At 38.8% G+C, this 12,671-nt stretch overlaps 1 protein-coding gene across 6 annotated transcripts in view; it reads left to right on the top strand.

Moving 5' to 3' along the window:
• Positions 1 to 12,671, top strand: part of adck1 (aarF domain containing kinase 1) — a 96,476-nt gene that overhangs the window by 12,742 nt on the left and 71,063 nt on the right. Inside the window, exon 1 of one of the 6 annotated variants that reach the window (XM_053682529.1) lies at positions 2,373 to 2,616. The exons of the other annotated variants lie outside the window; for them this stretch is intronic. The gene's annotated coding sequence lies outside the window, so the exon portion shown is untranslated. Of the gene's footprint in view, positions 1 to 2,372; positions 2,617 to 12,671 lie in introns of those variants that run through there. 6 annotated transcript variants of the gene reach the window in all.

Genomic DNA, 12,671 nt, shown 5'->3' on the forward strand with positions numbered 1-12,671 from the left:
CGATCCCGCTCACTCCATCAGAAAGTTTATCCGATGTCGCTCACTCCAACATAAGGTTTATCCGATCTCTCTCACTCCAACAGAAAGATTATCCGATCTCGCTCACTCCAACATAAGGTTTATCCGATCTCGCTCACTCCAACAGAAAGTTTATCCGATCCCGCTCACTCCAAGAGAAGGTTTATCCGATCTTGCTCACTCCAACAGGTTTATCCGATCTCGCTCACTCCAACAGAAGGTTTATCCGATTCCGCTCACTCCAACAGAAGGTTTATCCGATCCCGCTCACTCCAACAGAAAGTTTATCCGATCTCGCTCACTCCAACAGAAAGTTTATCGATCCCGCTCACTCCAACAGAAAGATTATCCGATGTCGCTCACTCCAACAGAAAGATTATCCGATCTCGCTCACTCCAACAGAAGGTTTATCCGATCTCTCTCACTCCAACAGTAAATTTATCCGATCTCGCTCACTCCAACAGAAGGTTTATCCGATCTCGCTCACTCCAACCAAAAGTTTATCGATCTCACTCACACTCCAACAGAAGGTTTATCCGATCTCGCTCACTCCAACAGAAAGATTATCCGATCTCGCTCACTCCAACAGAAAGTTTATCCGATCTCGCTCACACTCTAACAGTAAGTTTATCCGATCTCGCTCACTCCAACAGAAAGTTTATCCGATCTCGCTCACTCCAACAGAAAGATTATCCGATCTCGCTCACTCCAACAGAAAGTTTATCCGATCTCGCTCACTCCAACAGAAAGATTATCCGATCTCGCTCACTCCAACAGAAAGTTTATCCGATCTCGCTCACACTCTAACAGTAAGTTTATCCGATCTCGCTCACTCCAACAGAAAGTTTATCCGATCTCGCTCACACTCTAACAGTAAGTTTATCCGATCCCGCTCACTCCAACAGAAGGTTTATCCGATCTCGCTCACTCCAACAGAAGGTTTATCCGATCTCGCTCACTCCAACAGAAGGTTTATCCGATCTCGCTCACTCCAACAGAAAGTTTATCCGATCTCGCTCACTCCAACAGAAAGTTTATCCGATCTCGCTCACACTCTAACAGTAAGTTTATCCGATCCCGCTCACTCCAACAGAAGGTTTATCCGATCTCGTTCACACTCCAACGGAAGGTTTATCCGATCTCGCTCACACTCTAACAGTAAGTTTATCCGATCTCGCTCACTCCAACAGAAGGTTTATCCGATCTCGTTCACACTCCAACGGAAGGTTTATCCAAACCCTCAGGTATTATTTTTGCGTGTACCTTCTTGCAATATGTTCTACTCAACACTGTAGGATCTTTTTCCCAACTTATAAACAAATTAGTAATTAGAAACCACAGCAACCACATTACACCGCACGAGCAATCACTTAAGGAATAAAACACTTGGGGGTGTGCTGTTATAGAAAATAAACCACGATGACTGGTGTGATGAAGCTGGTTTGCTATAACAGCACATCCTGAAGTGTTTTATTCCGCTCACACCACACCATTTTAGACAACGATTCCGACTTTTAAAATGAATTAAATCACGACACGTTGTACTTTCTATCCATTTATAGCGACATCTTAACGTTGAAACAAATTCCTTCCTGTTCGTCACTTACGCTCTGTCGGAAATAAGCTTGCGGCTTTCCCTCCGACACTGGAGACTCCTTCCGTAAATCCTAAACCATAAACAAACACCTCCTTCACCACAACGCTTACACGCGTTTTTAATCTATTCACGTGGCGCGTCTGCCGTCGACGTCCCCACGGATGAGCCGTTACTATAGAAACGATGACGTATTGGAATGCGCGCATTGATTCTGACCAATCAGAATGGAGAATTCTACAGCACCGTGGTTCGGATTTATTACCCTAATGCTGCATGAGGACAACTTTAATTAATGACGGGATTCGTTTTAAGGCTTAAAAAAAAAAAAAAAAAAAAAAATCTTTGTTTGTTTAATCCAGTAAATACATCAGCTGTGACTGGAACTCACTGATAATCACGGGCGGACACATCAAGGGCACATCGTTGCTCTCCCCCCTCCCATCCCAGATTTTTGATTGTAAATATTGTTAGAAACACTAGATGGCAGCACTGTCTAAAAACCCCCTCTCTCTCTCTCTCTCTCTCTCTCTCTCTCTCTCTCTCTCTCACACACACACACGGAATTGTCCAAAGTCCAAAGCAAACACATCTACAGTGTAAATGTGAGCGCGTATATAGGTCATGTCCTTCGAGGGCTTGAGTGTTATATATATAACGTGAGGCTCTCTTGGGGAAGTATGGCGGGGGGGGGGGGGGGGGGGGGGAGTTGCGGGGGGGGGGGGGGTTTAGAGCGTTTAACGTTTCTGTTCAAGAAATGCTGACAAGCCCCTTTTTCAAGCGGCGCACATAAATACTTAATACAGCTGTCAGATGTGTACCTTTTATTGAATTTAAACCCTTTTCAGGCTTCGTCTAGCGTTCTTTTTATTTATTATTTTTTTTAATTCTTCCGTATTCTTCCAGTAACGTGACGAGCTGCGCGAGAGAAACCAAAGAGAGGCTCTGTAACGTAAGTGATAACAGGAACCGACTCGTTTCGTGGACGTTCAGAGCGTTTAAACGTAAGTAATACGTGGAAAACAACCGGAAAAGTCGACCGCCGATGGTTTTCCTTAAACGAAGCCGTACATCCTGAAGTGTTTTATGCTTTACATATCGTACCGCTAAAAGGTCTCGTTTACCGACAAACATCAAAATCGAGCATTTCCGGCGTGATTTGTCGACGCTTATCTTGCTCCGTTTACGGCGTCCTTACGTACGGAAGTACACAAACGGAACTAGCACGGACACTTCGAGCATTAAGACGAAAACGCTCTTTTTTATTATAATTTTTATTTTTTATTTTTTTTTTATTTTTTACACGACTGCGCTAATCGAGAGCGCTCTTTCCTGATTTGTGTTTCACAGATGGTTAATGGTCAATTCTCCACAACGCACCCGCGACGCGTCTGTGAGCGGCGTGCTTTACGACAGAAGGAGACGTGCGCGTGTAACCTTGGACGCGACGGAATGATTTCACCGACCGCGTCAAACGTTCGGGTTTTTAACGCTGTGTACCGAATATATAGGATAGGAATTCCGGGACAGGAATGAATGTGCACGTACTCGGTGCTTATCTAAGACGTTATATTAGATACAGGGCGGACGTTGTGAGCTGTGATCCATAGTCTGAAGTCTTGTGCATCCAACCCGAGGGTAAATGTCCTGGATTATCAGAGGAGCGTTTCAGTGTTTCAGCGCTCCAGTGCGCATGCCTAACCGACTCCGAATTACTGAAGCAGGAGAATAAAACGCAGAGCATGAAATTAGCTGTGGCTCCGAGCTAAATTGCTCCTGTTCGTTTCTCCTCTCTCTATCTCTCGCTCTCTTTTTCACGTGACATTTTTTTTTTTTTTTTTGGTTAATCTGGTAAATGTAGGTTCAGTTTGCTCTCAAAGAATAACACTAAGCATGGCATGATGCTCATGCAAGCTGCAGGTTTTTTTTTTTTTTTGTGGAAACTAATTATTCTATTTGTTTGTTTATTTATTTATTTATTTGAAAAGCACAGTCGAGGCAGCACATCCATCTGCACTCTCGGAATTTATTAACTCGGAGCTCGGCTGAAAAATAGGCAGATAATTGGCCGTGATGGCGCAATAAAGCACTCAGTGTAGGATCTGGCTTTTAGCTACTCTCTGCGTTAATTAATAGAGATCTCCTATGATGGGAAATTTTGCAGGAGTCTTTTAAAACCCCATTTACGATCCCTGACTGCAGAACAGCCACGCTGACTAGAGAGGGAGGGAGGGAGGGAGAGGGTGAGAGATTTACTGCGTTTTGAAAGTGTGCATATTTAATCGCACTACAGATTTCATTAGCTTTGAGTACACGACCTGTCAGGAGGCTCTAAAGAGTGAAATCGGCTTCTGGTGGATATCACAATAATGTCGCACAGATAACATTCTTCCTCCTAGACCTTACGCATCTGAACACTTACAGCAAATTCACACAGACATCTCGCGTGGTGGTTTATTGATATGTTATGTCTCACATATTCTCACGTGTAGTGACTGACTGTGATTTAAAAATAAATAAATAAATAGATTTGTCACACGATTCATTTATATCCACATGTAACGATTCATTTCTTTCCACACACGACGATTCGTTTATTTTCATAGATAGCGATTCATTCATCTCCACACGTAATGATTCATTTATTTTCATATATCGTGATTCATTTATTTCGACATATAATGATTCATTCATCTCCACACGTAATGATTCATTTATCTCTACACGTAATGATTCATTTATTTTCATATATAATGATTCATTAATTTCGACATTGTAATGATTCATTTACCTCCACACGTAATGATTCATTTATTTTCATATTTAATGCTTCATTTACTTCAACCTGTAATGATTCGTTTACCTCCAAATGTAAGGATTCATTTACCTCCAAACGTAATGATTCATTTACCTCCATACATAATGATTCATTTACCTCCAAACGTAATGATTCATTTACCTCCATACATAATGATTCATTTATTTCCACATGTAATGATTCATTTATTTCCACATGTAATGATTCATTTACCTCCACACATGACGATTCGTTTATTTTCATAGGTAACGATTCATTCATCTCCACACTTAATGATTCATTTACTTTCATATGTAATGATTCATTTATTTTGACATATAATGGTTCATTCATCTCCACACGTAATGATTCATTTATCTCTACACGTAATGATTCATTTATTTTCATATATAATGATTCATTAATTTCGACATTGTAATGATTAATTTACCTCCACACCTAATGATTCATTTAATTTCATATTTAATGCTTCATTTATTTCAACCTGTAATGATTCATTTACCTCCAAATGTAAGGATTCATTTACCTCCAAACGTAATGATTCATTTACCTCCATACATAATGATTCATTTATTTCCACATGTAATGATTCATTTACCTCCACACGTAATGATTCATTTATCTCCATACATAATGATTCATTTATTTCCACATGTAATGATTCATTTCTTTCCACACATGACGATTTGTTTATTTTCATAGATAACGATTCATTCATCTCCACACTTAATGATTCATTTACTTTCATATGTAATGATTCATTTATTTTGACATATAATGGTTCATTCATCTCCACACGTAATGATTCATTTATCTCTACACGTAATGATTCATTTATTTTCATATATAATGATTCATTAATTTCGACATTGTAATGATTCATTTTCCTCCACACATAATGATTCATTTATTTTCATATTTAATGCTTCATTTATTTCAACCTGTAATGATTCATTTACCTCCAAATGTAAGGATTCATTTACCTCCAAACGTAATGATTCATTTACCTCCATACATAATGATTCATTTATTTCCACATGTAATGATTCATTTACCTCCAAATGTAATGATTCATTTATCTCCATACATAATGATTCATTTATTTCCACATGTAATGATTCATTTATGTAATTACTGTATTATTTATTCATGTAATTATTCATTTTTCATATATAATTATTCATTTCTTTCCACATGTAATGATTCATTTCTTTCCACATGTAATGATTCATTTATTTCCACATTTACCGAATCACTTCTTTCCACATGTCGCGATTAATTTATTTCCACGTAATGATTCATTTACTTCCACATTTACCGAATCACTTCTTTCCACATGTGATGATTCATTTACTTCCACGTAAGGATTCGTTTATTTCCACATGTAAGTAATGAGTATTATTGAATGTTTTAATTAAATAAAGCTCTCTCTCCATGCTCTTGGAGTCCTCGACGCTCTGAAGTGGATTATTTTTTATATGGAAGTTAAGAACATGACGCTTTTTATGGTACAGGACCGGGGAAAAAAAAGTTGCTGCTGCTAAAATTAGATCTGTAACAAGGCCAGATATTTAGCATTTTTACTGTTTTTTTTTATTTTTACTGACTCCAATAAATTCAATTAAATAATTTTTTTAAATAACAAAAAAACCCTGCTAGTCCCAACATTGTCTTGATGGTTAATTAAATAAATAAAAAAAAATCACTTTAAAAAAAAAAAAAAAAAAAAAAAATTACGGTGTTTTAAAACTGTATAATTTACAAGGCTTTTTTTATAAACCATTTTATAAGTGTTTTTTTATTTTATTTTTTAAGAATGTTTAATGAATCACTGTGTGTCTTTTTAAACTGTGTTTGGGGTTTTAATTTTTTTTTTTTTTTTTTTAAGAGTGATTTTTTTTTTTTTAAACTGCATGAGTCTTTAAGTTGATTAACTGCTTGACAAATTTTATGTTTTTATTTATTTAATTTTTTTTGTTATAAAACTTGGATCAGACAGAGCCATAAAAACACAGTGCGTAAGGAGATGGATGATATAGATCAGCTGTATAAAAAAAAAAAAAAAAAAAATCTCTATCTTGGCCCAAACACATGTGCTGCTTCACATATCTGCCTTTAGTTTAGTCTCCTGGGGATTCAGTCCATCACCGGACTTCATTGTAGTCCATTATAAGCCGAGGAAGGAGGGGTCAGACGATCCGGGAGATATAAATGGCGTCGGTGACTATTAGACCTTTAAATTACAAATCATCCTTGAGTGAACGGTGCGGTGATGGAGGGAGGGTTTCGTAATCACACGTCCCCGCCATGCTTGTGAAGCTTTGCACGTTAAGGCACGTTGTCTTTTCACCTGCTTAATCCTTCATGTAGATGGTTGCAACGTGTGTGTGTGTGGGTCAGGAGGAAGGAAGATGGCGTCTCCGCTCTGTCCTGCAACGCTGAAACAGGAATACGTCTCCTTCTAGACTTTTTTTCGCCGTGGTGCTCGTTCACAGCACGGAGTGGAACAGTAAATCAGTCGCTGGTTAGGTCGCAGCAGTGCATGAAATGGCCGCCGTAATGAATTTCCGCAGAGAAACATTAGCACGCTCGTGTCTGTGTCGCACTCAGGTGTAGAGCAGGTGTTACAGCAGCTTCCTCTCCCAAAACACACAGACTAATTAGCTACTTAAAAAATAAAATCGAATGCAGGGATCGTCGGATTTCAAACCGTGGAACGACGACGTAGCGTTAGCGAATGCTAAACATAGCATTCAATGAGCAGTAAAACACTCAGTGTTTATGCCGTGATAGGAAAATAATCAAGGACGACGCGATGCAAATCACTGTGGTGTAACCTTGTTATGTTCTAGAGACTCCGCGAAAGCGTAAACTCTTCCGTCTTGAAAGATATCAGACAGATGTCAGATGGCTCACGGCTCTGACAACAAGGAGATGTTTATGGAAGGAGTCTCCGGTGTCAGTCCTTCCATAAACTTCCGGCTGTTTTACGAACGACTGACACTGGAGACTCCTTCAATAAACATCCGGCAGCCCGAATTGTGATTTGTAGGCGCGTTAATGTCAGAGCTGATGTTCTAGAAAACGAATCAACACCTTCTGACCAATCAAAATCCGGAATTTAGTAGCGCACCGAAGGCTTTAATTCCGTCCGTTAATAACAGCTGTGCGTCTCCGATGCAGGAGGAAATGTGTCTCCTCGCGGCTCCTCGCGGCTCCTCACGGCTCAGATGCTTTTAACAACCGTATGAAGGTCAAACGTCAGACGTTCCTGAAGGTCATAATAATCTCACTCAGCTCTTCCGTCTCTCTGTTTTCGGAGGCTCTCGTTTGAAAGGCTCTTCCCTGAAGAGGTTTCCCGGAGCAATTTTAAAGATTAAAGGGAATTTTCTGTATTTCTGCTTCATAATACAAACCTCAGGGTTGGCTAGCGTTTTATTTCATGCTTATTTAAAAAAAATAATAATAATATGAAATGAAAAAAATACTACATGTAAAAGTGCACTCATTGCCTGCAGTGCTGAGAAACACTGAAATCGAAATTAAGAGTAAATAAAACCGAAAAATTGAAATAAAAAACGCCTTGCAGTTAAAAATTTAAAGTTTTACAGTTGAAACGATGTTGTTCGATGAGTCATTCAATCTGTAATGAAATTGTAAAATGTAATGTTAAATAATATTTTTAAAAAATCTAATTGATTAACAAGCTGAGTAACTAATAAGATAAAACAAAATAAAATACTTTTAATAATAAATTTAATAATAAAATTAGATTGAGTCATTTCATATCTACTGCCATTGTCACATTTTATTCTAAAATAAAGGAATCGAATTTATTTGTCAGTTTTATAATAAATATTTAGTGCGTTCACTGTTTTTATCTACTTTTTATGCAGCACTATTTTCAGCGAAAATATTTTGAAGAATTTGCTGCTTGACATGCTTAAATTTAACTTCTTGAAATGTAAAAATTCAGAAATGAGCATGTTTATTTTCTGAAGATGGATATATTTACTTGTTTGATTGCTTATTTATTTATTTATTTATTTATTTATTTATTTAACGTTTCATTTCTTTCCACACATGACGATTCGTTTATTTTCATAGATAGCGATTCATTCATCTCCACACATAATGATTCATTTATTTTCATATATAGTGATTCATTTATTTTGACATATAATGATTCATTCATCTCCACACGTAATGATTCATTTATTTTCATATATAATGATTCATTTATTTCGACACATAATGATTCATTCATCTCCACACGTAATGATTCATTTATTTTCATATATAATGATTCATTTATTTCGACACATTATGATTCATTCATCTCCACACGTAATGATTCATTTATTTTCATATATAATGATTCATTTATTTCGACACATAATGATTCATTCATCTCCACACGTAATGATTCATTTATCTCTACACGAAATTATTAATTTATTTTCATATATAATGATTCATTAATTTCGACATGTAATGATTCATTTATTTTCATATTTAATGTTTCATTTATTTCAACATGTAATGATTCATTTACCTCCAAATGTAAGGATTCGTTTACCTCCAAACGTAATGATTCATTTATGTCCATACATAATGATTCATTTATTTCCACATGTAATGATTCATTTATGTAATTATTGTATTATTTATTCATGTAATTATTCATTTTTCATATATAATTATTCATTTATTTCCACATGTAATGATTCATTTACTTCCACATTTACCGAATCACTTCTTTCCACATGTGATGATTCATTTACTTCCACATTTACCGAATCACTTCTTATTTATTTATTTGTTTATTTGTTTATTTATTTATTTATTTAGTTATTCATTCAAATATGGCAATATGGTTCTGTTGGCAAGTTTTGCCTAAAAATATGTCTTAGAAACTGCTGCCTGACGTGCATAAATTTAGCGTCTTAAAATGTACATTTTGCGAATTAAATTTGTTTGTTTGTTTCACCGTGTCACTACTATTTTGTTGGCACGTGTTGAAACTGCCGCTTGATGTGCTTAAATTTAGCTTCTTGAAATTTAAATCGCTTAAAATTTATTTACATAAACAAAATGTGGCACTACTATTTTGTTGGAAAGTATTGGCTCTCTCTCTCTTGCTATATATATATATATATATATGTGTATATATATATGTGTATATAATATAAACCCTGAATAACAGCTGTTAGGAATGTACGTTTCTTTTAGTCTTTTAGGGAAACTATCGTGCTTGTTAGAAAACCTAAATATTGTGTATTTATATTCACGTATCCATTGTTGCTTGTTGTACCTTTTCTTGTAACTGCTATTTGGCCAAAATGTCCGTTATGCCAGTAGAACAGTATGTAAATACCGCATATGAATACATATCGATGATAAAGGTGTTACGTGTCTATAATAACAACATCATCGAAGTGATACGAATAATATCCGAGTTGAACGCGTTCATATCTGCGTGTCCGGTCAGTGGAAAGTCCCTTAATCACTTATTTAGAGTGCACTAGGGTAGTGTACATGCTTCACTGGGTGTGACCTCGCTGTCCAAGTACACAAAACTCATTATTTATCCTGAGAGAGAGAGAGAGAGAGAGAGAGAGAGAGAGAGAGAGAGTTTAATTTAGTCTGATCTCTTCAAGTTTCCTTTAAACGAGGCAGTTGGAAGGAAAAGCGTATCGATTAGACTTGCAGAGCGAGTGAAGTGTGGGTTTGCGTCACTCGCTCCGGATGATATCCTGTGATGTCTGATCTCATGAATATTCTGTTTGCGTTTCGTTATTAAGGCGCTTATTAAAAGACGTGCAGATCTTTCGGATCGGTCTTCACGATCAGTAAGTGTCCCGAGATGTATGTGTTAATATATCAAGCGGTGACGCTAAATATTTAAATATTTAATCCGTCACCCTGTCCACAATGCCACCATGTCGTCACGTATTTAATTTACCGGAATGAAGCTACACTATCCGTCTGCGTCCCACTCGATTAAATCCTCGGCGCGTCTCGCGTTTCTTTCCGATCGCGCCGTTTGACCTCGTCGTAATCAGGCTGACTCGGCAAACAGGTCTGGATCTGACGACGGCGAAATCGCAGGGACTTGTCGAGAATAATCCGGTTATATCCGGTTATAACCAATGTCATGGATAGCTGAGAGGATGCTAAACTGCATGACATCGTAGGTATCGATGTAGAAACGTTCATTTTCATGGTTTCGATACCGGACAAGCACCAGCATTTAATGCGAGGCCCCCTGGTGGCTCGGAGGTCCGAAACGACCGCTCAATACCACTTCAAACTCGAAACGCTCCCGATCATCTCCATCAAGATTCAATCCTGCTACTCAGGATGCAAATGCAGACGTGGTTTATGGTCACTCGGGTTTTCCGTCGCAACCCCCCCCCCCCCCTTTTTTTTCCCAGAGCAAGCTTTACAGGTTTGAGCGTGACACGAAGATCATCTAGAGCTTATCTGTATCTCTCAGCACTGATAGCGCTGTTCTTCCGCTCGACTAGATGGGATCAGAGCTACAGGGATAAGAGCATCGGCGTTCCACTCGGGCGACTCATTACTTTATGTTAATTTGTTGTCACGGCCAGGAGCAAGCCAAACAGACCCCACAGCCCTCCATCTGGCTGCACAATTTCAAGCCGCGATTGGAGGTGGCCGAGTGTGTGTGCGTGTAGTGGGGTGAAGAATAAGAGTGTCTTTTTAATGGTCTGGTGTGCATTTATTGACTGCTGAGAATTCCCTGAGATTGGGCAGCCTCTAAATTGCCTGCTCCCCGGGGTTATTGATGAAGTCACAATGTAAAGCAATAATTGCCTGGCAATGCTAGATGCAATTTCTATGACAGCAAATTCCCCCCTCGACGTCCAAAAGGAGCGGGCGACCGGAGCGGCGCGCAGCACACCAGGCGTCTTTTCACCGCGTCCGCACGTGACTGCAGAAGAAGAAAAGCTCCGTCTTCCAGCCTTCCGTAGCGCAGTCTGATGAGCTGATGTCACAGAAACGCATTAAACCGGTCAACAAAAAACGTCGCGAATAAATCCCATCCCCTCCCACTGGAGACTCCTTCCGTAATAAACATCTCCTTACAGTAAACGTCAGCGTATCCCGTATTTTCCTTAAAGTACAGCACATGTCTAACATTCATTATTAGTCTTAGATCATGTGGCGCATCCACCATTCAAGTCCTCGTGTAAGTCGTTACTATAGAAACGATAATTATGTGTGTTTGCAGGTGTATGTTGTTTTACCGTTTAAACGAGTCGTAGCAGCGCCTCTCGCCGAGGTGTGATAGTGCGGTTTCAGATCAATAGAGCTATAATATGCATGCTGTCCCGTTTACAGCAGGGACACATTAGAGGTCATTGATCAGCGCCTTTGCCTTAGGGCCAGCTTGCTATACGAGTAGGAAGTCAATGTAAAAGTTAAACTGAGCAGCTCGGGATGCAGTAGCAACACACCGTCCCGCGCTCGGAGATCATAAAAGCGGCGGATGGCGGACTTCTGGTTTTGTCTCAGGAATGACCCTGAAATTTGCTTCTTACCATGGAGCTAGAATTTGGCTCGAGCCAAATCACTTAATTATAACTCGTCCCCCTGATGAATCGAGTTAATTAGGGGTGTAAAGATTTACTAAATCAGTTTTTCGGTGATAGTGACACTATTATTGTTGAACTTCTAGCGAAAGCGGCCACTGTATATGCGCTAGTAAAGGAGGTGTGGCCTCTGTGTCTATTAGTTACAGTGCAGGAGGTAGGTCCTGTTCCTATGTGTCTGTGTGTCCATGGTTCCAGTAAAGGAGAAGAGGCACCTGTCTCTGTGGTTTCAGAGGTGTGTCCTGTTTATTGCTTACAGTGAAGGAGGTGTGGCCTATTTATTAGTTTGTTATAGAGGTGTGGCCTATTTATTATTTACAGTTTACAGAGGTGTGGTCTATTTGTTGGTTACAGTAAAGGAGGTGTGGCCTATATATAGGTTACAGTGAAGGAGGTGTGGCCTATTTATTAGTTTGTTATAGAGGTGTGGCCTATTTATTATTTACAGTTTACAGAGGTGTGGTCTATTTGTTGGTTACAGTAAAGGAGGTGTGGCCTATTTATAGGTTACAGTAAAGGAGGTGTGGCCTATGTGTCGGTTACAGTTACAGAGGTGGGGTCTGTTTAATGGTTACAGTGAAGGAAGTGTGGCCTATTAGTTACAGTGAAGGAGGTGTGGCCT

The sequence above is a fragment of the Ictalurus punctatus genome, chromosome 9 (genome assembly GCF_001660625.3).
Source record: "Ictalurus punctatus breed USDA103 chromosome 9, Coco_2.0, whole genome shotgun sequence".
Lineage (NCBI taxonomy): Eukaryota > Metazoa > Chordata > Actinopteri > Siluriformes > Ictaluridae > Ictalurus > Ictalurus punctatus.